The sequence below is a fragment of the Ceratotherium simum genome, chromosome 7 (genome assembly GCF_057802395.1).
Source record: "Ceratotherium simum simum isolate JZ-2026a chromosome 7, ASM5780239v1, whole genome shotgun sequence".
Classification (NCBI taxonomy): Eukaryota; Metazoa; Chordata; class Mammalia; order Perissodactyla; family Rhinocerotidae; genus Ceratotherium; species Ceratotherium simum.
In genome coordinates, this window is record NC_141906.1 from 75,569,832 (window position 1) to 75,595,191 (window position 25,360).

Here is a 25,360-nt window from a genome sequence, read left to right on the forward strand (position 1 = left end):
AATTGCTCTATAGTCATACAACGGAATACTAAAAGCAATAACCAAGAACAAAATACGTGTACACACAATGTTATGGGTGAATCTCACAGTACACTTTATATTGAGAGAAAGAAGCCAGATATCAAAAAGTAAATACAATATTTAACATTTATATGAATTCAAGAATGAAAAAAATGAATCTGTCAAGATAAAAGTAATAATAGTAGATATATCCAGAGAGAGAGTAAAGAGTAATATTTACTGGGAAGGGGCAGGCAGGAATATTCTGAAATCATGAAAATCTTCTATATCTTTATATGTAAAGATATATATATATATCTTTATGGGTCTTTTATATATAAATTATATATAAAAGATTTTTATATATAATCTTTATATATATATTATATAGACTTTATATAGTCTTTATATAGACTAGGTAGTAGTTACATAGCCTCATACATATGAAAAAATTCATTGAGTACTGAAGATTTGTGCGTTTTGCTGTGTATAATTTATACTTCAACTTTAAAGGGGGTGGGGTGGTTTTTTAACTTAACAATATTGTACTGATTCTCCATCACCCACATCGCACCCTTAACCCATAAACATCCTAAATTGAGTGATCTTCCCCTCTACTATCTCCTCTAAAACACAATCCTCCCCTACACTTTTTCCTTTTATTACATTGTTTTTATTACATCCTTATTGAACAGTATCATTCCAAAGAACAAAACTAAACATTTATCCAAACTTTCCTTTTTTTCTAATAGTAGAGAACTTTCCTAAGAAAAGTTCATAAGTCAAAATATCTTGCAAACAGCTCACATACCGTTGCTTCTAAAAGAACTATTAGAATTAATGATGTGTTCAGATCAAAAAATTGTTCTTCTGAGTCTTTATATAAAGTTGTATCTCCATTTGCCCAAAACTGTGAATATATGACCTGCCCTGAGACCACCATCCCTTTCCCTGTGCCCTAAATTAAAAGATCACAGCTATATGCAATGCCTTAAAATTCAGTGGCAACTGCCTCCCTAAAAACTAGTTGGTTGGTACTGCTCTAACGGCTCACTTCCACCCAATGCTATCTATTACTCAATTATATCAGACTCTTGAAGTGAGGCTCCAAATTCTATATTTTTAGTCTAGAACTAAAGAGTGAAGCTTGTATTCATGTCTTTAACTCCCTTAAATCTATATATGTCTCCGTTAGAAGGTCTATTAAATTAGCCTGGGTCATTACAGCTCTGCATACCACTTCGGTGGGCACCATGCTTGATTCTATGTGGAACTTTAGTTTCCACTCAAAAATCTAAAAACTTTTTTTTTTTATCATTTTACTAAGACCAAATCACCAAATGTTTCATCTCCTACAGTCTTGCAGAAATGATGTTCCAAAAATTAACCCTTGAAAAGTTGTGACATACTGTAAATAGAATTATATTTCTTTAAATGCAAAAATAAAAGTAAAAACCTTTGAAATGAAATCTACCAGGGAAAAGATGGATCCAGAAAGCATAGCTAAAGGAAAGTAGAGCAAAGTCGATTCAATTTCCAGGAACTAGATTCTAGTCCCAGCTCTGGCACCATGTACATGTGTGCCCATGGGCAACCTACAAAGTGTATGAGTCTCCAGTGTCATATGAGGGGCTGGATTAAATGATTTCTTAGGCCTATTCAAGAGTAATCCTCTATGACAGTGGAAACAATTTCATAAAACAAAGAATTATTGGAACAGTTAGGATGGAGTAAGGAGTAGAGGGAATATAATGCTTAAGAACAAGTTAAAAATTTCCTCTAAGTATAGGAGAGCAAGCACTGGAATTTGTTTCCCTTAATAAAAAAATAAAAATAGAAGAAACATTGATAAACAAAGCTTTGGATCCCCTTTCTCAATCATTTTTAAGATTTTTCTGCTCAAGGTTTTCTTCAGAGCAACTTTGACATCCTTATTCCTCAGACTATAGATTAATGGATTGAACATGGGCACCACAGCAGTATAGAATATGAAGGACACTTTCCCCTGGTCAAGGGGTAAAATAGAAGGTGGTTTGAGGTACATAAAGGCTCCTGACCCAAAGAAAAGAGATACCACAATTATATGGGAATTGCAAGTGCTAAAGCCTTTGGATTGGCCCTCAGTAGAAGTAATGTGGAGAATGCTAGAAAGAATAAAACCGTAAGAGATAAAAATGGTCACAATGGGCACCCCAATGCCAATGGTCACAATGATAAAGACCACCAGCAAATTTATGTAAGAGCTGTTGCAGGAGAGCTCAAGGAGGGGAATAATATCACACATATAGTGATTGACAAGGTTGTTGTCACAAAAGGTCATAAACATTATGTTTCCCGTATGGGCCACAGCCCCAAACACTCCCATCCCATAGACACCCAACAAAAGGAATAAACACACCTCAGGAGACATGGTGACTGTGTACACCCGTGGTTTACAGGTGGCAACATAGCGGTTATATGCCATTGCTGACAGGATGTAGGATTCAGAAAAGACAAAGAAACAAAGGAAAAAAACTGAGTCATACACCCTGCATAGGAAATGATGTTCTTCTTTGAGATAAAACCCATCAGCATTTTAGGGGTGAGGGTAATAGAGTAACTAAAATCTGTGAAGGACAAGTTGAAGAGGAAAAAGTACATGGCAATATGAAGGTGAGAATTCACCCCAGTCAGGGTTATCAAGCCCAGGTTCTCCACCAAAGTAACCATGTAGAAACCTAGAAACAGGAAGAAGAAGGAGATCTGGAGTTCTGGCTGGTCTGTTAAGCCTGTGAGGATAAACTCTGTCATAGAGGAGGTGTTATCTCCTCTGGGAGAGTCTGTGAGGGAAAAAGAAAAGAGTCACTGAGAGAAAAAGAGAGGCTACATACCAGAGAAGTTAATGGAAGTTAAAGGGGTGAGTTGGAGAAGAAAAGAAAAGGAACACATACTATGTGCACTAACTATGGGATAGTCACTGTTCTAAATGCTAAGGGGCATTATGTCCCCATTTGACAGATGAGGACACTGGGCCTAAGTGACTTGCACAAGTCCCAATGCTACTAAGTGGCAGCAGAAGGTGAACTCGGGTGGTCAGGCTCTCAGGGTTTAAGCTTTTAGCCATCTGCTACTGGACAGACCAGGTCAGGCAGGCACTCACCCTCCTTCTGCTTGGAGTCACAGTGCTGAACTCTACTGGCTCTCATCCATCTCTTTCATGGAGCCTCAAATGGCCCTGGTGAAGAGCAGGTGACAACTTGGAGCTCAGATCCCTCTGCATCTGCTTCTCTACTTTGAGGATCAAACCTCCAGTTTATCTTGATTCTCTTGCAGAGCTGAAGAACGTGATCTCTGATTGTGGCTTTTCCTGAGCCTCCTGTCCAGCTCCCAGGGGTGTGACAGCATCCTTCCCTAATACTCGTAAATAAGCAGAGACTAAGGAGTTTTATTCTGGATTAGAGATCTCAGTGACCTAGTTAGAGATGCTCCCTCAGGATCACTGCTGCAGAGACCACCTTCCCTAAGGAAGAGGAAATGTTTGTTTATGCCCTTGATAATTCTTGATGTGGCATTTAATGACCCATTCTTTTATTCAGGTTACATCCTTTTGAGTACAATTAAGAGCAAAGCACTGTGGGAAAAATAATTCCTGCTACCCTGTATTGAGCACTTACTATGTACCAAACACTGTGTCTGACCCAGCATCCTCCTGCTGACACCAACTATCTAAAGCAATGCACAGATAATTTTACCTGGTTTATTCCTCACAACAGCTTTACAGATTGGACTAATTAATCTCCACTTTAAAAGTGAGGAGCACACAGATCTAGTAGGTTTCAGAATCTTGAATCAAATCCTAGTCTGCCCAACTGCAAACTTCTTAGTTTTAATCACTAGGCCTCACTACCTTCCTGTAAGCAACAATATAATCTTTGAAGCAGCATTTTTACTCACTAGGATCTCATGAGGCTCTTTATAGATAAAAACAAGTTCTTGTATAACTTTAATGGAATTTAGAAAGTGTTAGAGCCAAGAAGGGTAAAATTAGGGGTACTGGACTTCAGAGGAGGATATTCATTATTTCAGTCACATCTAATATATACCAAGAATTATTTGCACCTTCTCTAAGCTGAAAAATAAAGAATCTCTCTCTGATTTTTCTCCGTTACTTGATCATGCAGTTTAAGCTTGATTATTAAAAACAAACACTTGTCGGATAGCTAATAACAACTTTTGTCAAGACATAGAGGCAGAGAATGGACTCTACAGCCAATATGTCAGATCATGGGGAGTTGATGAAAGACTTTGAACAAGAATGGCATTTCTTCAACAAATACTAAATTCTAAGTCCTGGTGATTCTTCAGTGAAAAAACAAAAACAAGAAAAGATTCCTGTCCTGGTGAAGCTTTGATTCAAGTAGGAGAAGAAAGAAAACACATGAAAGAAAGAGGTAAAACATGTAACATGAAAAGTGCTGTGGTGAAAAGGAAAGCAAGGGAGAAAGATAGAGAAGGCAAGAGTTACATCTGACATTGAGCAATGACTTGAAAGAGACCTGAAAAGCATTTGTTTGATAAGATCAGTTACTCTAAGAAAACATTGGACGTTCATGGCTTAATGCAGCACATTTCAAAGACATCATGTTTTTGTCCTGCACTTTAAATGCAATATTTTAACCCAAATTACTGGCTCTGAGGAAGAAAATTCTTATTGCAATAACAGGGTAGAGGAGCAAGAGACCTTGCTATGGTTTAAGACAATCACACGTCACACACTGTAGGTTATTGACTGAGACTGGGGTAAAGACTAATCAAATTTTGTGTGGCAACTTGCATCCTACACCCTTTATCAGGGACCGTTATATTCAAGTCTCAGTTAGCAGATGAGTTATGTATGTTTTTGGTTAGAGTTAAGGGCTGGACTCCTCTTGGAAAAGTTATGAAATCAAAACAGAAAGGTGGAAGTCCATCTTCCTTCAGGAAGTCCAACTAAAACCACCTCACACGAGCCTGTGTGTTTATGAGCATGTGCACATACATCAATGAGGACTTGCTCACCCTCAGCTAAGACTCAGCAGTGACGGTGTCTCATCTGTCTGTTTACACTGAGAATTGCCCATGGCCCAGCGTGACTCTAATGAATCTCAATCCTGTTCTCAGTGCTACTACACATTTTTCAGAAACAGAGAAAAATAATCCATTACCGAAAAATTAAAATAAGCACCACAAGTAAGCTCTCCTTAAGACCCAAGAGGAAAGAAGACCTTAGGGGTTCATTAAATGTTCACTTTCCTCCAAGAATCTTAGAGGGTTCTTGTATGCATGATGCAACACCAGGGAAAATTCTTCTCAGGTTTCTGTCTCTTTGGAGGTCGTTTCCATGGGAATTTCATTTCAAATGCTTCAAGGTTTTATTTCAAGTGAACCAGGGCTTCTCTGAAGTCATTTTCACTGTTGACTTGCTCCAATACAAGCAGAGAGAAACATAGAAATAAATATTTTTGATTGTTATTTTTGTCACAGAGCTGTCTCTTTCCCAAAACTTGAATCTTTGTATAATGCATACTCATGTGGAAAATGTATGTGCAATACAATGTCTTTTTGTATACATGCCTCATGCACATGCATTAACCTTCAAATGTCTGGTAGCACCGGAGTGGTGCTGAGCGTAGTATCCTTCACTCCATTCGCATGAGAGAAATACAAGTACAAAATACAAAATAAAAAGAAATACAAAATAAAAAATGACAGAGCCTGTCCAGAGAGGAAAGATGGCAGCTGAAATGTCATTTGATATGACTTAACTTAGGCTTTAAGGATGGGCATAAAATTAAATTCATCTATCAGAAGTCCTATGGTCTATATTTTACTTGATGTTCAATTGGTTTTTAATATGTATATTTGGCATATTAAAATGCTAGGTAGAGGGATTCAAAAGAAAAGGTTTATGCTTTAAAGGGATTTACAGTCTAACAGAGGCATTTCCTGCTCTGTCTCTTTATCACTTTATTCCCTTTAAGTTTCAAAATTTCCAGTGTTCCGTTCTCAGCCATCTGAGCTCCTTCTTCCTTAAATGTCTGGTGATCTCCTTCATGACTTCCACAACATCCTCTATGTGCTAGTTCCTAAATTTGTGTCTTTACTTCTCATCTTTCTGTTAATTGCCAGTTCTGTGTATACAACTTCTCTACTAAAATGTTCCAGTATGCTGTCCTGTTTTCACCCTGAACTCGACAAGTACAAAAATTAACACTTTTTTTGTCCCAAAAACATATATGTGCCCAACATCCCCATTTATTTGTTGCCGAGGAAGTAGACGATATTGTTAATGGGGTATTATAAGTCCTGGTTTGTTTGGGTTGGTCCTGGTTAACATCTGTTGTCCCAGAAAACATTATTGGTAGCAGCCCCTTTCACTATGAAATATATCCCAGTTAAATGATAAATTGTATGTGGAATCAAACCAACATCTACAATTCCTTGTTCTACCACTTACTAGCTATGTGGCCTTGGCAACTTTGTTTAACCTCTCCTGAGCTTCAAATTACTTATCTTAAAATGGGAATAATAATCATAAATGGTGCAGTTTCCATTACATAGAACATAGAAGGCATAAAAGTATTATGTTGCTGCTGTTTTTATTATTGTTATTATCATTATTATTATTATTCAAATCTATACCCTAGGTTGAAAGGGATATTTTAGACTGCAGTGGTATTCAGAATCAGCTAAAGAGAGATTGAAAGCAGGAACATCAGTTAAGGTTTCACAAGCAGTGGAAATAGTAAAATAAAAACAGTATCAAGAGATAAGAGATAATGGAAGAACTGGATTTAGTATCTCTGTGGTTTGGGAGAGAAGGACAGAGAAGAAAGAAGCGTAAATCAAATCTGACTAAAGTTTTGAGCCTAGGGAACCATGAGTAGTATGGCAGAAATGAATAAATAAGAAGTGGGGTGGCTAAGGAGCTAGATTTTAGCCTAGATGATAAAATGCTGCAAAAATCTTCAAAAGGAAAAGATAAGTAAAAAATTCGAAATAGAGGATCAGACTTGAGAGAAGAGCAGTCAAAATACAAATTAGGATCCTCTGATCACAGAGGAATGATTAATTGTTTTAAGCGAAAGTACTTGAAGACAGAATAGTCAAAGGCTAAGTAAATATTTCTTGAATTCATGAAGTTCACAGAAGGCAAAAGAAGAGACAATTTTAAGAGTGAGGATTAACTAATGTTTCTGTGCATACAAGGGAAAGAAGAATTGAAAATGACTAAATAAATTGTACTCTTGCTCTCCAATTTATTTCTTCCATATCACTGTTTATCTATACTTGGTTCTTAAGTCTTTGGAAGAATTCAACATTAAAGCCATTTTAGCCTGGAATTTCCTTTGTGGGAAGGATTTTAATAACAAATTCAATTTCTCTAATATATTTAGAACTATTCAGATTTTCTGTTTCTTATTTTGTAAATTTTACTAATTTACATCTTTTAAAAAATTTTGCAAGTCCTCTAAGTTGTCAACATAAAGTTATTCAGAATATCCCTTTATTATTCTTTTAATGTATCTGTAGGATCTTTAGTGATTATCCCTCTTTCATTCCTGATATTATTAATTTTTGTTTTATATCCTTTTCTTGATCAGCCTAGCTAGAATTTTATCAAATTTATTGATTTCTTAAAAGGTCCACATTCTGTTTTAATTGATTTTCTCTATTAATTATTCATATTCTATTTCATTAATTTTTCACTTTCGTCTTTATTATTTCTTTCCATCTTACTTTGGGTTCAGTTTGCTCTTCTATTTCTAGGTTTTTAGGGTGAGGAGCATTTTTTTTCTTCTCCAATGCAGACATTTAAAATTATAAATTTCCCTCCAGAAACCACTTTAGCTATACCACACAATACTCAGAAAATTTTTTCATTTTTATTCAGTTCAACAATATTTTCTAATTTCCATTGTGGTTTCTTTTTCAACAGTTGGGTTATTTAGAATTGTGTAGTTCAATTTCCAAATATTTAGAGTTTTTTGCAGTAATCTGTTCTTAGTTTCTAATTTATTCCCCAGTAATCAAAAAATATACTCTGTATGTTTTAAATTATTCTACATTTATTGAAACTTGTTTAATGTCCAAGCATATGGTCTGTCTTGGTGAATTTTCCATATGCATTTGAAAAGATTCTATATTCTATTGTTGTTGGGAGAGGTGCTACATAAATGTCACTTTGTTCATGTCAGTTGATAGTATTACTCAGGTCTCCTATGTCCATAATAATTTTCTGCACACTTGTTTTATCAGTTACTGAAAGAGGAGTATTGAATATCCAACTGTGAATTTTTCTGTCTCCTTTCAGTTCTGTCAGTATTTGCTTTATGTATTGAAGTTCAGTTATTAGGTGAGTATGCATTTAGAATTGTTATGTGTCTTTTATTATTTGATACTTGAATTATTATGAAATATCCCTCGTGATCTTTGTTAATATTCCAAGTCCTGAAGTGTCAGAAATTAATATAGCTCTTTCAGATTTCTTATGAATTGTTCTTGCATAGTGTATCTTTATCATTTTTTTTAAAAAAAGAAAATATCTGTATTTATATTTAAAGTTTGATTCATTTAAACTGTGTATAGTTGGGTTGTGATTTTTTTCTTATCCAGTTTAACTTTTTCTCTTTCTTAATTGGCATGTTTGTTAGTGCTGTCAAGTCAATTCTGACTCATCGCATATTTAGACTATTTATATTCAATGTAATTATTGAATTAAGCCTAAAATCTTGCTATTTGTTTTCTATCCATCCCATCTGGTCTTTGTTCCTTTTTTCCCCTCTTTTCTTGCCTTCTTTTGGATTAGTTGAGTACTTTTTAGTATTCTCTTTTATCTCCTCTGTGGGCTTCTTTACTATATCCAGTTTTATTAGCAGTTTCTGATAGTGTTGACAAATGTAACTTTCTCTTTTCAAAATCTATCTTGAAATAATAGTTTAGCACTCTATGTAAATATTAAAACCTTAAAAAAATATGCTTTCATTTCTCCTTCCATCTTTTGTGATCATTGTCATATATTTTATGTCACCATATGTTATAAACCGCATAACACGTTGTTCTAATGTTTGCTTTAAACAATGAATTATCTTTTAAAATAATTTTTAATGAAATAAACATTGTATTTTACATTTAAGTTCCTGATGGTGATATGAAAGTGACTTCTCAGTTGTACTACTTCAGGAAGTGTGAATGACTGATCATCCCCGAAGCTGTACTCTGAAATCAATCATTATGACATTGTCACTGAGGCTGTGCTTCCCACAGGCTACCCCCAGGTAGAACCCCTCTTCTTGCCAGATGCGGAACTCCTCCCATGGAATTTGGCTCAATAGTTTTCTGCCAGCCTTTCTATCAGCCTTGCCAGTCTGATGGTTCTCTCAGCCTCCTCTAGCTCCCACCTCATTTTCCCTGACAGGTGTTACACGTCTATCCTTGTCTTGGCATCTGATTCTCAGAGACCCTGAACTAATGCAATGGTAACAAGTTTGGTCCAGTCAAAAATACAGTAAGATGAGAGGACTAGGGACTGACTCAACTCATTGTCAGGTAGGGGAAGAAATCACTATCCTGGTTCATAAGTTGGGCACGGCTAGTGCCTGGCACACACTGGCTGTTCAATTACTAAAGACTTCATTAGTGGCTACTTAGGAATATGTCCCTGTGGGGGGGACACTGTTGTAGGTGCAATGATTCAAACTTTTGAAAACAATGCCTTCGGAGACGGAGAATTGGCTTGTTGTTGCTAAGTTGCCCTGCAGACAGATAATGTCAGACCATTAACCGTTAGACGTTAATATTGATAAACAGTTAATGGCTAAGTATGAGGGCCAGAGTGTCTCTTTAATAACTTACAAAGAGGTCCTTATCTCTGGTCTGAGCAGAGGACTAAGTTTAATAGTTGGGGTCACAAAGCTCCAAAGGCATTTGAATGCTCAGAGTTATCCTCAAACTAGGGCCCTCACCGGGAAAAACTGAGGCCCTGAAACATGTAATCCTCAGTATAGATGTGCTTTTCCTTCCCGCAGAGGCTCAGCCAACATCATTACTATGGAATGATTGATTAGCATCCAAACAGGAAACCCATTGCATATTGAAAGAAGTGCGGGAGTAGGTCCATGACCATGGATTCCACTGGTCATAACACATACCACACCATCTGGCTGCATAGAAGCAGCCAGCCTCAGAACACTGGAACAATCTTTTAAAGGTAAAGTACAAACTCAGAGGTAAGACTCTGAAGGCATGGGGTGCCATCCTTCAGGTCCTGGAACCAAGAGGTGAAAGTAGGAGTGGTTCCATTTATCATTGCTTCCAGTGGTCCACCAGGAGATTTTGTGTTTCACGTCATTGTAATTCTGAGCTCTAGGAGGTTTGAGTTCCTAGCCTCCAAAGGGGCACACTCTTGCTAGAGGATATATCATGGTCCCACTAAACTATAAGTTGTGGCTGCCACGAGAGCACTTTGTACTCCTCATGGCCGGGGACCAACAGACAAGAAGTGGATTCACCATCCTGGCAGAAATAATTGATCCTAATCAGCAAGGGAGATAGGGCTGCTTTTACACATGGGAGCAGGAAGGACTTTGTATGGAACTTAGATATTCCACTTGATGCTTGCTGGTTGGTACTCCCTTGCCCTGTTGTAACTGTGAATGGATATGGCAGCAAATCCAAGATATGAAAGGTATTACTGCCAAAGAGTCAAACACATCCATAATGAAGGAATTCCTCTATTTTAGACCTTTATTCACTGATCAGTCTATAGTAGAGCTAAACTCATAATAGTTATTAGTAAATATTTGTTGAATACATTACTTCCACTTAAAGTAGATGTGGACTTAGCTTTTAACACTCTCCCACCCAAGTTCCTTTTTCTATCCTCCCAAAAAGTTATATTATACTTTTTTATTCTCAATACTTAATATCTCTATTATTATAACTATTTAAATAAACATCACTACAGAGCCAAATACTATACTCTGATTAGGTTTCTTATTTGTACTACCTGAAATTTTTCCTGGAATTGATAATAATTGCCCAATGCCATTGTCTCTCCTTTATATTTTCACATGCTGTGTAGTATCTGTCAAATACCCATCAATATTAATTTCCAAATGTCCAAACATATGAGACAGTCTATCAATTTCCTTTTTCTCCTGGAGGCCTCTATCCTTCTGTGCGTATCTGGACTGATTAGTCTTTAGACTTGATGCATGGCCATCAGCCTGGAACTCCCTTTGCTGCCCTCCTGTGTTGGATCACCTCTTTCCTAGATCCCAGTGTTGTCAGTGAGAAGTCCAGTAGCATTCTCATTTCAGTTCCTTTATATATTATGTGTTTCTCTCTCTCTGTCTTCTCTACCTCCCTGCCCAACCCATCACCATCTCAATCTCTCTTCCTCTCTTTTTTCTCTTTCTCTCTCTGAAAGCTTTTAGGATCTTCATCCACAGTGTTCTTCAATTTCACAATAATATGTCTTTTCATTCAGAGTGTTCCTTGTTCTGGCAATGCAAGTCCTTTAGTTTTGGAAATTTTTCTTATACTATTTATTGATAATTTTCTTCCAACCAGGTTTTTCTGTTCTTTCTTTCTAGGATTATTATTATTCAAATGTTGGAGTTATTCTCTTCTTATTTAATGTCTTTAACCATTTTTCATACTTTTGAGAGACTTTTATCACCTTTGAGTTCTACCCAATTTTAATTTTTTTATTATTGAGCTATCATCTTTTTAAATTTTTTAAGAGTTATTTCTCACTCTATGACTTTTTTCATATCATTGTATTCTTGTTTGATAGATGGCACAAAGAACACTATATTTAAGTATAAATTCAAAAAAAGTTTTCAATATTAGAGAAAAACCTGAAAATCAGGTTACTTCACCTACTAATCATTATTTTTAATCTGCTTCCTTGAAATATAAATTATGTGTAATAAAATTCACCCATTTTCAGTGTACAGTTCAATTAATTTTAATAAATATATACCATTGTGTAACCACCAGCACAATCAAGATATAGAAAATTTCTATCCAAAAAATTCTCTCCTGCCCTTCTGAGGACAAACTCTTCACCCCATTCCTGAGCCCAGACAACCATCCATCTACTTTCTATCACTTTATTTTTGCCTTTTCTAGAAGTCCCTGTAAATTTAATCATAAAGTATGAAGTCTCTTGATCTACGTCTTTAACTTAGATGAATGAATTTGAGATTCTTCAAGATTGTTACTTACATCAGTAGTCCTTTCGTTTTTATTGCAAGGCTTTATTCTATTGTATGGATAACACAACTTGTTTATCCATTCACTTGTTAGTGGATACTTGAACTATTTCCAGTTTGGGGTTGTGATAAATAAAGCTACTGTAAACATTAGTGTTCAATTTCTTTTATGGATTTCTAATTGTTTATTACTAGTATATAGAAATACAACTGATTTTTTTGTATTGAACTTATATCCTCTAACCTTACTAAACTCTATTTGTTCTCATAGCTTCTCTGTAGATTCGTGAGGATTTCCTATGTACAACATTATGTTGTCTGTTTAGCTTTCCTTTCCAATCAGTAGGACTTTATTTTTCTTGCTTTATAACACTTCCTTGGCCCTCCACTACAATGTTGTATAGAAGTGGTTTGAGATGTCAATCTTGACGCATTGCTGATCTTAAAGGAAAGCATTACATCTTTCACAAATAAATATGATGATTTGTCATAGATGCTCTTTATCAGGTTGAGTAAATTCCCTTATATTCCAAGGGAATTCCAAGATTTTTTATCATGAATGGATGTTGAATTCTGTCAAATGTTTCCTCCACACTTATTCAGATAGTTTTTTGGTATTCCTTTTTATTTGGTTAATATGGTGAATCACATTAATTGATTTTCAAATGTGAAACCAACCTTATGTTCCTGGGATAAAACTCCACTTCAAAATTACGTATAACTATTTTTGTATTATGCTGGATTTTATTTGCCAACTTTCAGTTGATTTTTTTCCGTATAAATTCATGAGGGATATTGATCTATTTTTTTTTTCTTGTAATGTCATTGTCTGATTTAGATATCAGGAGTAGTATGGCCCCACCTTTCTCCTACAGTTTTCCCTGGAGCACCAAGGTTTCTGTTATTAATGATCACTTCACCAGACTTATCCCTAGATCCAGATGACACATTAATGCTGCCTAAGAACTGAACTGGCCATGGACCTGAGAGATGGGAACACGAGGGGTACCTTTGCAAAAGGTTTTGTCCAGTGGCTCCTTCTCCATCCCTCAAACTGACTGGGCCTACAGTTAAAGCAAGAACTGACAATTTATACTGCACTCTATAGTTTACAAAGCCCCTTCTCACTCACCATACCTTAATCCTCACACACCTTTGAGATTGTATCATTTTCTCATTTTATAGATGATAAAGTTGGAGTATATATGACCTGCCTAAAGTCACATAGTAAGAAATTAGCATATCAGTGCATCCTATGGAAGTCTTTTACCTCCAAATTTCAAAGTTCAGGATCTTTCCACTGCTCTACCATTTCATGCGTTTTCCAACTTTACTAGAGGATTTTGGGGGTCTCAAAAGAAGTTGTAATAATGTTATTGAAATGTTTTGGAAAAAGACATGTGGCAGGGAGCAAAATTTAACACCAAATGCAGAGAAGTTTGGGGGAATAAATCAGGAATGAGAATTGAATCTGTGATGGAAATAAAAACTGTGCTGCAGTTTCAATCCTAGTAAATTCTTGGCTCTCCAATCCCACCCAAACAACAAAATGAAGGCATTCAATGCATTTAAGTAAACTCAAACTAAATTCAAACAACTCAGTTAAATGGGTGGCCTCACAGCATTCCCTCCCCCCACACACACACCCCTCCCCAACACCTCATTAATGAGAGGGCAGTATAAAGCCACAAGGCTCCACCTACTTAGGGAAAGCAGCCTGGCACGATCACCAGCTGAGTCCCATCCAAATCAAAGTCAAGCCCCCCTATAATGACTAATGTCCTGGCCCATAGCCTGGCATGTTATTTAGGAATCATCTCTTGCTTCTAGCACAGATATTCCTCAAACTAGAACTGCAGACACTCTACTCAGAGCCAGCTGCCTGAAGGCATCATGTCCTTACTCTGCTTATCCTGGAATTCCATCCTGGCAGCTCTGCATGCCCACACCCAGCCATATCATGTCACTTGCACACACAACTGCAGAGCACATGCTCACAGGTACCCCGCTGCCTCAAGAGAGGCCTCACTTCAAAGGATTGTGCTGGTGCATCCCTTGGGTCTGATGGTCACGTTCATATTTGCAGGCTTCCCTGTGTTGCTGATGTCCCTGGCATTTTCCCAAGAGTTCTGCTGCAGTGAGTTGCTGCCGTGGTCCACTTTTGGATTGTAGCCCACAGTTTGAAAAACACTTGTCTGAAACTGTACTTTGGAAACCAACCAAGAAGAGGCAAATAAAAGTGAGAAAAATCAGCTTAAATTATTATCATTTCCATAATTTCTCAATCAAAAATCTAGAAACGAGCTTTTGTTTTTCAGCATGTATGTTAGTTGGAGGGACCCACAACAAAAACAGAGCCATGTAGTACAGCAACTGCATCATAAGATTCTCTATTTCATCTAAGTCTTTTTTCATGCTACAATCTTTTTTACTGCCTACTGACCCTTGGCTGTTTTCTTGAAACTGAAAGTATCCTAAGCTGATAGGACACCACATGTGCTTCTGCCAGATTGGTCAGCAGGAGGAATTCACTCCTCAGTCGTTTGTGTGGGCTGTAATATTAGGCCATTCATTTTTTTATCCAATGATTATTTACAAATATATTGTTTAATTATTAAAATTTTGGGGGTTTCCTTGTTATCTTATTGTTGCTAATTTCTAATCTAATTCCATTGCAGTCAAAGAAGATATTTTGTATTGTATGACTTTGTTAAATTAATATTTGTTAAGTGGAGCCCAGGGTGCCAGATGGTAAGCCAGTTCAACAGCAGACCCCAAGAGAAACTGAAATAGAGAACTTTATCACTCACGGGTCCTGGAGGAAGAACACGGCATGCTTCAAGGGGCCACACAGGGTGGTCAAGGCAAAGTGCAGACAGAGAAAGAGTGATAGGACCTGGGGCACATGTCTTTATTAGGGTCTGTGGTACAGTGCTTTTGGGCTCCCAGGCTAAGGCCTGATTGGTAACTCAGACCAAAAGAGCAGGGTTTTGGTAAGCTCCACGGGAGTCTTATCTAAGGGGCACATAAGGGGAAGGCCCTGGGAGGCAAGAGAGATGGTTGCTTATAAGGGCTGTCTGTTGGGGAAGTCATATCAGGAACTTAACATTTGCTTATGAAGAGTCAGGCTATTATCTAGGCCATATCCTTGCACGAGGGGCCTAGTGTCAGTTTAAGGTCCCTGCAGACTGCTTGGCCAAATAAAAAGATGCCAAGGTAGCCATACCGTGGAGTAGCTTAGCTAAACTCTCGACAGCATGACTTCAAGTTTTTAAAATTTATTGAGATTTGTTTAATGCTCTAGAATACAGACTATTATGACAAATGTAATATATGTACTTGAAAAAAATGTGTATTCTGTCATTGTTGGGTGTACAAATATCAATTATGTCAAGGTGGTTGATAGTGCTATTCAGATTGTGGACAAAATTGTTTATGTTTAGTATTTCTATCAGTTGCTGAGAGAATTGCCAACTATGATTATAGAATTATATATTTCTCCCTTTATATCCGTCAGGTTTGCTTCATGCATTTTAAAACTCTGTTTTGGGGCATATAACATATGATCTGTGATGCCTTGTTCCTTTTATCATTATGAAGCATCTTCTTTATCTCTGGTAACATATCTTTTAAAAATATATTTCATCCTATATTAATATAGTCACTCCGCCTTCTTATGCTTACTCTTTGCATGGCATGTGTTTTTTTCATCCATTTATTTTCAGCCTTTCTGTGTCTTCATATTTTAAGAACCTTTGTAGATACCATATTAACTAGGTCTTGCTGTTTTGTTTATTTGTTTATAATCCATGTAACAATCTCCTCTTCTTAATTGGAGTATTTAAAATATTAAGGTTTAATGTAATTACTGATGTTTGGGTTTAGCTCTCCCATTTTAGTTTCGTTTTCTACTTGTCTCGTCAATTTTTTGTACTTTTTCACTTTTCCTGAATTTTATTTGAATATTTTTTACAATTTGATTTTAACTTTCCTATTGTTTTTCTTAACAGTACTTCTTTGTGTTAATTTGTTAGTGATTGCCTGATTACAATATATATCCTTAGCCATCCACTGTCTTCTTACAGTTAATAATGTTCTATTCCATATAAAATGTAGAAATCTTGGAACACATAAGTCCATATCACCCATTCTTTATGTTATGGTTGTTACATATAACAACTATATCTACACATATTAGAAATCCAAAAAAAAGATTATAATTTTTGTTTAAACAGTTATGTGGTTTCTAAATAAGTTGAGAGAAAATAACATAAATAAAAATAATATTTTTTATTTGGTCTAAAATATATAACATAAAATTTGCATCTTAACCTTTTTAAGTGTATAGTACAGTAGTGTTAACTATATGCACATCGTTGTACAACAAATCTCTAAAACTTTTTCATCTTGCAGAACTGAAACTCCGTATCCATTGAACAACAAATCCCCTCTTCCCCTCTCCCCAGCCCTTGGCAACCCCCATTTTTCTTTCTGTTTCTAAGAATTTGACTACTTTAGATACCTACATAAGTGGAATTATGCAATATATGTCTTTTTGTGACTGGCTTATTTCACCTAGCATAATGTCCTCAAGGTTCATCATGTTGTAACATGTGACAAGATTTCCTTCTTTTTTAAGGCTGAATAAAATTCCATTGTGTATATATATGTATATGTATATTTTCTTTATCCATTCAACTGTGACAGACATTTAGGTTGCTTCCACCTGTATTTCACTATTGTGAAGAATGCTGCAGTAAACATGGGTGTGCAAATATATCTTCAAGATCCTATTTTCAATTCTTTTGGATATATACCCAAGAGTGGAAAGAATAATCTCTTGTGTTATCCAGATATTTTCTATTTTTGGTGTTCTTCTTTTTTCGTTTTTGTTTTTTGTTTTTTTCCTTTTTTTTAAGGGTCTAACTTTTCATCTGATATCATTTTCCTTCAGCCTGAAGAATTTCTTTTATCATTTCTTATATTGCAGTTCTGTTGGCAATATAATAAATATTGTTCTTTTATTTTACTTTTATCTGAAAAATGTCTATATTTTGCTTTTATTCTTGATTTTTTTTGCTAACTATTGAATTATGGGTTTACTTTCTTTTCTTTTTGTGTTAGCACTTTAAAGTTGTTCTAGTCTCTTTGGGCTTCCCTGGTTTCTGATGAGAAATCAGCGTTTTATCAGATCATTGTACCATGTATGTAATTTTTTTTCTCTCACTGAAGTTTTAAGATTTATTCTTCATCTTTCACTTACACAGCTTCACTACCATGTGCTTCCATATAAGCGTCTCTATATTAATTCTGCGTGGTGTTCACTTAGCATCTTATATCTAAAAATGTTGTGTTTTATCAAATTTGGGAAATTTGGATGGATTATTTTTTCAGGTATTTTTTGTGTCCCTTTCTTTCTCTGCTCTCCCTTTGGCATTATAATTAAACATATGTTTGACCACTGGATATAATCTAACAGGCCTCGAGGTTCTGTTCGTGATTCTCAATCTTCTTTCTCTGTATTTCACTATAGATAATTTCTATTGGTCAGTCTTCAAGTTTACTAACCCTTCTTCTGTTATGTCCATTCAGCTGTTAAGTACATCCATTCTGTTAATTCAGAAATTGTGTTTTTCCAATCTAGAACTTCCTTTTCTGTGTGTTTCTGGTTTTATGTTGAGATTTATCGCTCCTCATCTAAGATTTTCATTCATTGAAAACATGTTTTGTTTTACCTTATTGAGGAGAGGTATGATAACTGCCTTAAAATTCTTATCTGTTAGTTCCAACATGTAGTTCATCTTGAGTTCTGGCACAATTGATTTTTTCTTGAGAAGGTTTTCCATTTTCTTAGTTCTGTCTCAGGTAATTTGGGCTTGTATCCTGGACATTGCAAATGTTAAGTGGAGATTCTGAATTCTGTTATTTTTCTGTTGTTTTTTCCCAATGAGTTTTGTTTCCCTTCTTTTATAAAGTATTTTCTTGTCTGAGCTTGACCTGAAAAATGTGTTTCTTGGACAGTATCTCAGATATTTTGTCTTTATCTGAACTGCTCTGAGTCTGTTCTGTATGTGCATGATTTACAGGTCAGTCAGAGATGTGGGTGAATCTAGTTTGGGGATCTTCTCCCTGGCTCATTTGTTACCAGAATTCCCCTATCTTCCATATTTATGATTTCTTGGCTTCACTTATCTGGTTCCTCTAGCCAGAGAGACTGTGAATTTTTCCACGTGGACACCAGGCAGACTGTAGTTAGTGCTACAGAAAAGGCTACAGAGATGGGAACTAACATGGTATTGCTCCCTATCTTCCCTCCACCAAGTGAGTGTTCATTCCCTACCAGGATCTGTCTGCTTCTGTTCATTTTCTAACACCTTCAGGTAGTTGTTTTTGCTTTTCTTTAATTGTGTCCACATTTAACTTTTTATGCAGGTGTGTCAGCTGGTGGGGTCATAGTCCATCATAACCAGAATTCCTTTTTTTTAAATCTATTTATAATATACATGCATTTCTTCACCCTCTACATTATGTAATACATAAAGTGCAGAAATCTTCAGTTCAACACAATTTGTAATCACTAGTCAGATCAAGATACAGAACATTTCCAACACCCCAGGAAGTTTCCTCATGCCCCCTCCAGTCAAAGCACCACGACCCTCTCAAGAAGTTATCATATTCTGGCTTTATAGGTTGCTTGTGCCTGTTCTTGAACTTCATGTTTTGTTTTCTGGTTTATTTTGGTCATCATTATGTCAGTGAGATAGATTCATCCGTGTTGTTGTGTGGCGTAGTACTTTGGAGTTTTTTATCTGTGTATTATTCCATTTATTTCTCCATCCTGTCTGATGATATTTCTTAAAAGAATATGCCAAGTTATGCTGTTTTAATAAAAATAGAATAAATATAAACGTAGCTTACATACTACAAAGATATCTATTGAATATGTGTATTACTTCAAAATTTTCTAGGAAAATTTATAAAATAATGAAGACGATCAATGCATCTCCAAATTCTTTTTAATGTTTATTAAAGCTAATGACATTGTTGTTAGTTAAATGCTTATTTAACACGTAACATATTTGGCATTTTTGTTTTAAGTGGTAAATATTATGAGGTCTATTTTTAGATATCTATTTGTACCCTGAGGTCTATTTTTCATAGACCATTTAATTGCACTTTATTGACTATTGAGTTTCCTTAGGGAATCAATTCAGGAAGTCATTCCTTGTCCATTTTATAAAATTAAAGACTTGGTTTTTTGTTTTGTTTTTTTTATTATGTCTTAATAGTTTATAACATTATGAAATTTTGGGTTGTACATTTTTGTTTGTCAGTCACCATATCCATGCCTCCCTTCATCCCTTGTGCCTACCCCCTACCCACTTTGCCCCTGGTAACCTCAATGTGGGTTTCTCTGTCCATGTGTTGGTTTATATTCCACATATGAATGAGATCTTACGGTGTTTGTCTTTCTCTTTCTGGCTTATTTCACTTAACATAATACCCTCCAGGCCCATCCATGTTGTTGCAAATGGGACGATTTTGTCTTTTTTTATGGCTGAGCAGGATTCCATTGTATATATATACCACATCTTCTTGATCAAATCGTCAGTCGAGGGACACCTAGCTTGCTTCCATTTCCTGGCTATAGTGAATAATGCTGCAGTGAACATAGGGGTTCATAAGCCTCTTTGGATTGTTGATTTCAGGTTCATTGGATATATTCCCAGTAGTGGTATAGCTGGATAATAGGGTATTTCTATTTTTAATTTTTTGAGGAATCTCCATACCATTTTCCACAGAGGCTGCACCAGTTTGCATTCCCACCAGCTGTGTATGAGGGTTCCCATTTCTCCACATCCTCTCCAACATTTGTTGTTTTTTGTCTTCGTGATTATAGCCATTCTAACAGGCATGAGGTGATATCTTAGTGTTGTTTTGATGTACATTTCCCTGATGATTAGTGATGTTGAACATCTTTTCGTGTGCCTATTGGCCATCTGTATATCTTCTTTGGAGAAGTGTCGGTTCATTTCCTCTGCCCATTTTTTGATTGGGTTGTTTGTTTTTTTGTTGTTCAGTTGTGTGAGTTCTTTATATGTTATGGAGATTAACCCCTTGTCAGATATATGTTTTGCAAATATTTTCTCCCAGCTGGTGGGTTGTCTATTCATTTTGATCCTGGTTTCATTTGTCTTGTAGAAGCTCTTTAATCTGATGAAGTCCCACTTGCTTATTTTTTCTTTAGTTTCCCTAGTCTGAGTAGGCATGGCATCTGAAAAGATTCCTGTATGACCAGTGTCAGATAGTGTGTTGCCTATATTTTCTTCTATGAGTTTTATGGTTTCAGGTATCACTTTCAGGTCTTTGATCCATTTTGAGTTAATTTTTGTGAATGGCAATAGCAGATGGTCCACTTTGATTCTTTTGCATGTGGCTGTCCAGTTTTCCCAACACCATTTATTGAAAAGACTTTCCTTTCTCCATTGTATGTTCTTAGCTCCTTTGTCGAAAATTAGCTATCCATATATGTATGGTTTTATTTCTGGGCTTTTCAATTCTGTTCCATTGATCTGTGTGTCTGTTTTTGTACCAGTAACATGCTGTTTTGATTACTGTTGCTTGGTAGTATATTTTGAAGTCAGGGATTGTGATGCCTCCAGCTTTGTTCTTTTTTCTTAGGATTGCTTTAGCTATTCGGGGTCTTTTGTTGCCCCATATAAGCTTTAGTATTCTTTTTTCTATTTCTGTGAAGAATGTCATTGGGATTCTGATTGGGATTGCATTGAACCTGTGGATTGCTGTAGGTAATATAGACATTTTAACTATGTTTATTCTTCCAATCCATGTGCATGGGATGTCTTTCCATTTCTTTATGTCATCATCAATTTCTTTAAATAACGTCTTATAGTTTTCATTGTATAGGTCTTTCACTTCCTTGGTATGATTTATTCGTAGATATTTTATTCTTTTTGATGCAATTGTAAATGGTGTTATCTTTTTGAGCTCTCTTTCTGTTAGTTAGTTATTAGTATACAGAAATGCAACTGATTTTTGTAAGTTGATTTTGTACCCTGCAACTTTGCTGTAGTTGCTGATTATTTCTAATAGTTTTCCAATGGATTCTTTAGGGTTTTCTATATATAAAATCATGTCATCTGCAATAGTGACAGTTTCACTTCTTCGTTGCCTATTTGGATTCCTTTTATTCCTTTTTCTTGCCTAATTGCTCTGGCCAAAACCTCCAGTACTATGTTGAATAAGAGTGGTGAGAGTGGGCACCTTTGTCTTGTTTCTGTTCTCAGAGGGATGGCTTTCAGTTTTTCCCCATTGAGTACAATGTTGGCTGTGGGTTTGTCATATATGGCCTTTATTATGTTGAGGTACTTTCCTTCTATACCCATTTGGTTTGAGTTTTTATCATAAATGGATGTTGGATCTTGTCAAATGCCTTCTCTGCATCTATTGAGATGACCATGTAGTTTCTATTCCTCATTTTGTTGATGTGGTGTGTCACGTTGATTGATTTGTGAATGTTGAACCATCCCTAGGTCCCTGGTATAAATCCCACTTGGTCATGGTGTACGATCTTTTTATTGTATTACTGTATTCGGTTTGCCGATATTTTGTTGAGGATTTTTGCATCTATGTTCATCAGCTATATTGGCCTGTAATTTTTCTTCTTAGTATGGTCTTTGTCTGGCTTTGGTATCAGAGTGATGTTGGCCTCGTAGAATGAGTTAGGAAGTGTTCTATATTCCTCCATTTTTTGGAATAGTTTGAGAAGGATGGGTATTAAATATTCTTTGAATGTTTGGTAAAATTCACCAGAGAAGCCATCTGGTCCTGGACCTTTGTTTTTTGGGAGGTTTTTGATTACTATTTCAATCTCTTTACTTGTGATCGGTCTATTCAAATTCTCTATTTCTTCTTGGTTCAGCTTTGGGTGGTTGTATGAGTCTAAGAATTTATCCATTTCTTCTAGATTGTCCAACTTGTTAGCATATAGTTTCTCATAGTATTCTCTTATAATCCTTTGTATTTCCGTGGTATCCATTGTAATTTCTCCTCTATTTCTAATTTTATTTATTTGAGCATTTTCTCTTTTTTTCTTAGTAAGTCTGGCTAAGAGTTTGTCAATTATGTTTATCTTCTCAAAGAACCAACTCTTTGTTTCATTAATACTTTCTACTGTTTTTTTGGTCTCAATTTCATTTATTTCTGCTCTAATTTTTATTATTTGTCTCGTTCTGCTGACTTTGGGCTTTGTTCTTCTCTTTCTAGTTCTGTTAGGTGTAATTTAAGGTTGCTTATTTGGGATTTTTCTTCTTTGTTAAGATGGGCCTGTATTGCTATGAATTTCCGTCTCAGAACCATTTTTGCTGCATCCCATATGAATTGGTATGGCATATTTTCATTTTTGTTTGTTTCCAGCTATTTTTTGATTTCTCCTTTAATTTCATCAATGATCCATTGGTTGTTCAGTAGCATGTTGTTTAATCTCCACCTCTTTGTCACTTTCCCAGTTTTTTTCTGGTAGTTGATTTCCAGTTTCGTAGCATTATGGTCTGAAAAGATGCTTTTTTATTATTTCAATCTTCTTAAATTTATTGAGGCTTGCCTTGTTTGCCAACATATGGTCTATCCTTGATAATGTTCCATGCGCACTTGAGAAGAGTGTGTAGTCAGCTGTTTTTGGATGGAGTGCTCTGTCTGTGTCTACTAGGTTCATCTCGTCCAGTTTTGCATTTAAGCCCACTGTTTCTTTATTGACTTTTTGTCTGGATGATCTATCCATTGATGTGTGTGGGGTATTAAGATCCCCTACTATTATTGTGTTGTTGTTAATATCTTCTTTTAGGTTTATTAATAGTTGCTTTATGTACTTTGGTGCTCGTATGTTGGGTGCATATATATTTATAATTGATATGTTTTCTTGGTGGAGTGTCCCTTTTATCATTATATATTGCCTCTCTTTGTCTCTCTTAACCTATTTTATCTTGAAGTCTATTTTGTCTGATATGAGTACGGCAACACCTGCTTTCTTTTGTTTGCCATTAGCTTGGAGTATTGTCTTCCGTCCTTTCACTCTGAGCCTGTGTTTGTCTTTAGAGCTGAGATGTGTTTCCTGGAGGCAGCATGTTGTTGGGTCTTGCTTTTTAATCCATCCTGCCACTCTGTATCTTTTGATTGGAGAGTTCAATCCATTTACATTTAGAGTAATTATTGATATATGAGGGCTTAATGTTGCTGTTTTATCGCTTATTTTCCGGTTCTTTTGCATTTCCTTTGTTTCTTGTCCCGTGTGTTTTGGACTGCCCATTCAGTTTGGTTGTTCTGTTTTATGACTCTTTTAGTTTTCTCTTTATTTATCATATGTGATTTTTTTTCTGATTATTTGTTTAGTGGTTACCTTGAGGTTTGTATTAAAAATCTTGTGTATGAGATAGTCCATTATCTGATGGCCTCTTATTTCCTTATACTAAGTCAATTCAATCTCCCCTTCTAAGTTATTCTTGTCACAACTTATTCTGTCTTGTGTTGTGGGTGTGTGTTTACAGTGATGAGATTATATTTATTTTTGGTATTTTCCTTCCTTTGATCTTTGATTTTGGTATTTAAGTAGTTACTGGCCTATTCCGGTAAGGATCTACTATTTTTCTGATTTAGTCTACCTATTTTTCTCCTTGCTCCAAGCTTTGTATTCTCTTTCTCTTCTTTTTACAGGCCTGAGGGCCTTCTTGAGTATTTCTTGTAGTGGGGATCTCGTGGCCAGGAACTCCCTTAGCTTTTGTTTATCTGGGAAAGTTATTATTTCTCCATCACATTTGAAGGATATTTTTGCTGGATAGATTATTCTTGGCTGAACGTTTTTGTCTTTCAGTATTTTGAATATATCATTCCAGTCTCTCCTATCCTGTAAGTTTCTGTTGAGAAATCCGCTGATAGCCTGATGGGAGTTTCTTTGTACGTTATTTTTTGTTTTTTTCTAGCTGCCCTTAGTATTGTTTCTTTGTCATTGACTTTTGCCAGCTTTACTACTATATGCCGTGGAATGGGCCTTTGCCTGTTGACGTATTTAGGCGACCTATTGGCTTCATTTACTGGTATTTCCTGCTCCTTCCCCAGATTTGGGAAGTTCTCAGCTATTATTTCCTTGAATAGGCTCTCTGTTCCGCTTTCCCCCTCTTCTCCCTCAGGAATACCTGTAATTCTTATGTTACATTTCCTAATTGAGTCAGGTATTTCTTGGAGACTTTCTTCATTTCTTTTTAGTCTTAGTTCTCTCTCCTCCTCCATCTGGAGCATATCTGTATTCCTATCCTCTATAATGCTAATTCTTTCCTCCATATTGTCAACTTTGTTCTTTAAAAATTCCAGCTTCTCCTTTATCTCCTCCATTGTGTTCTTCATCTCTGTCAGTACTGATTGGTTTTTCTTTATGATTTCAATCTCTGTTGTGAAGAAACTCCTTATCTCATTGAATTGTTTATCTGTGTTTTCTTGTATTTCATTGAGCTTTTTTATGATAGCTATTTTGAACTATCTGTCATTTAGGTTATGGATTTCTGTGCCTTCAGGGTTGATTTCTGGGTGTCATTTTCCTTCTGGTGTGGCGATTTAATGTACCTTTGCATTGTGGTTCCTGTATTTACTTTGTTTTTCCTCATCCTGGAAATATCTGGTTGCAGTTTCCACCTGCTGCCACCATGTTGGGGTCAGTGGCTGTGTAATCTGAGCCCCCTGTGCTCTGCGGTGGCTGCTCTGACTGGTCTGCTGAGCTGCAGTGTCGGGTATGCGAGGGTGATGAGGGGCTCTCTCTTTAGCCCACTGGGTCCCTGGGGGGGGGTCTTCTCGCTCACCCCTCATTATCCGCTCTCCTGGGTTGCTCAAATGTTGATGGCACCCCTGCAGCGGTCTCAGTCCTCTGTGTGGGAGTTTCCCACTTGCTTAGAGAGCCCGAAGAGCTATGGTTTCCCCACGGAGGGCCACCCCTCGGCCTTCTCTGGGAGCCAAATGAATCAGAATCGTGGATCTGATGAGGAGGGAGAGGATTTCTCCTTACCTCTCCCCACTTCCTCCAGGGGCCCCAGCACATCCACTCTCAGACGTGTGGTAGT

At 36.3% G+C, this 25,360-nt stretch overlaps 1 pseudogene; it reads right to left on the reverse strand.

Moving 5' to 3' along the window:
* Nucleotides 1-1,816: 1,816 nt before the first annotated feature.
* LOC101394674 (olfactory receptor 8B12-like) lies at nucleotides 1,817-25,109 on the reverse strand (annotated as a pseudogene).
* Nucleotides 25,110-25,360: the final 251 nt, after the last annotated feature.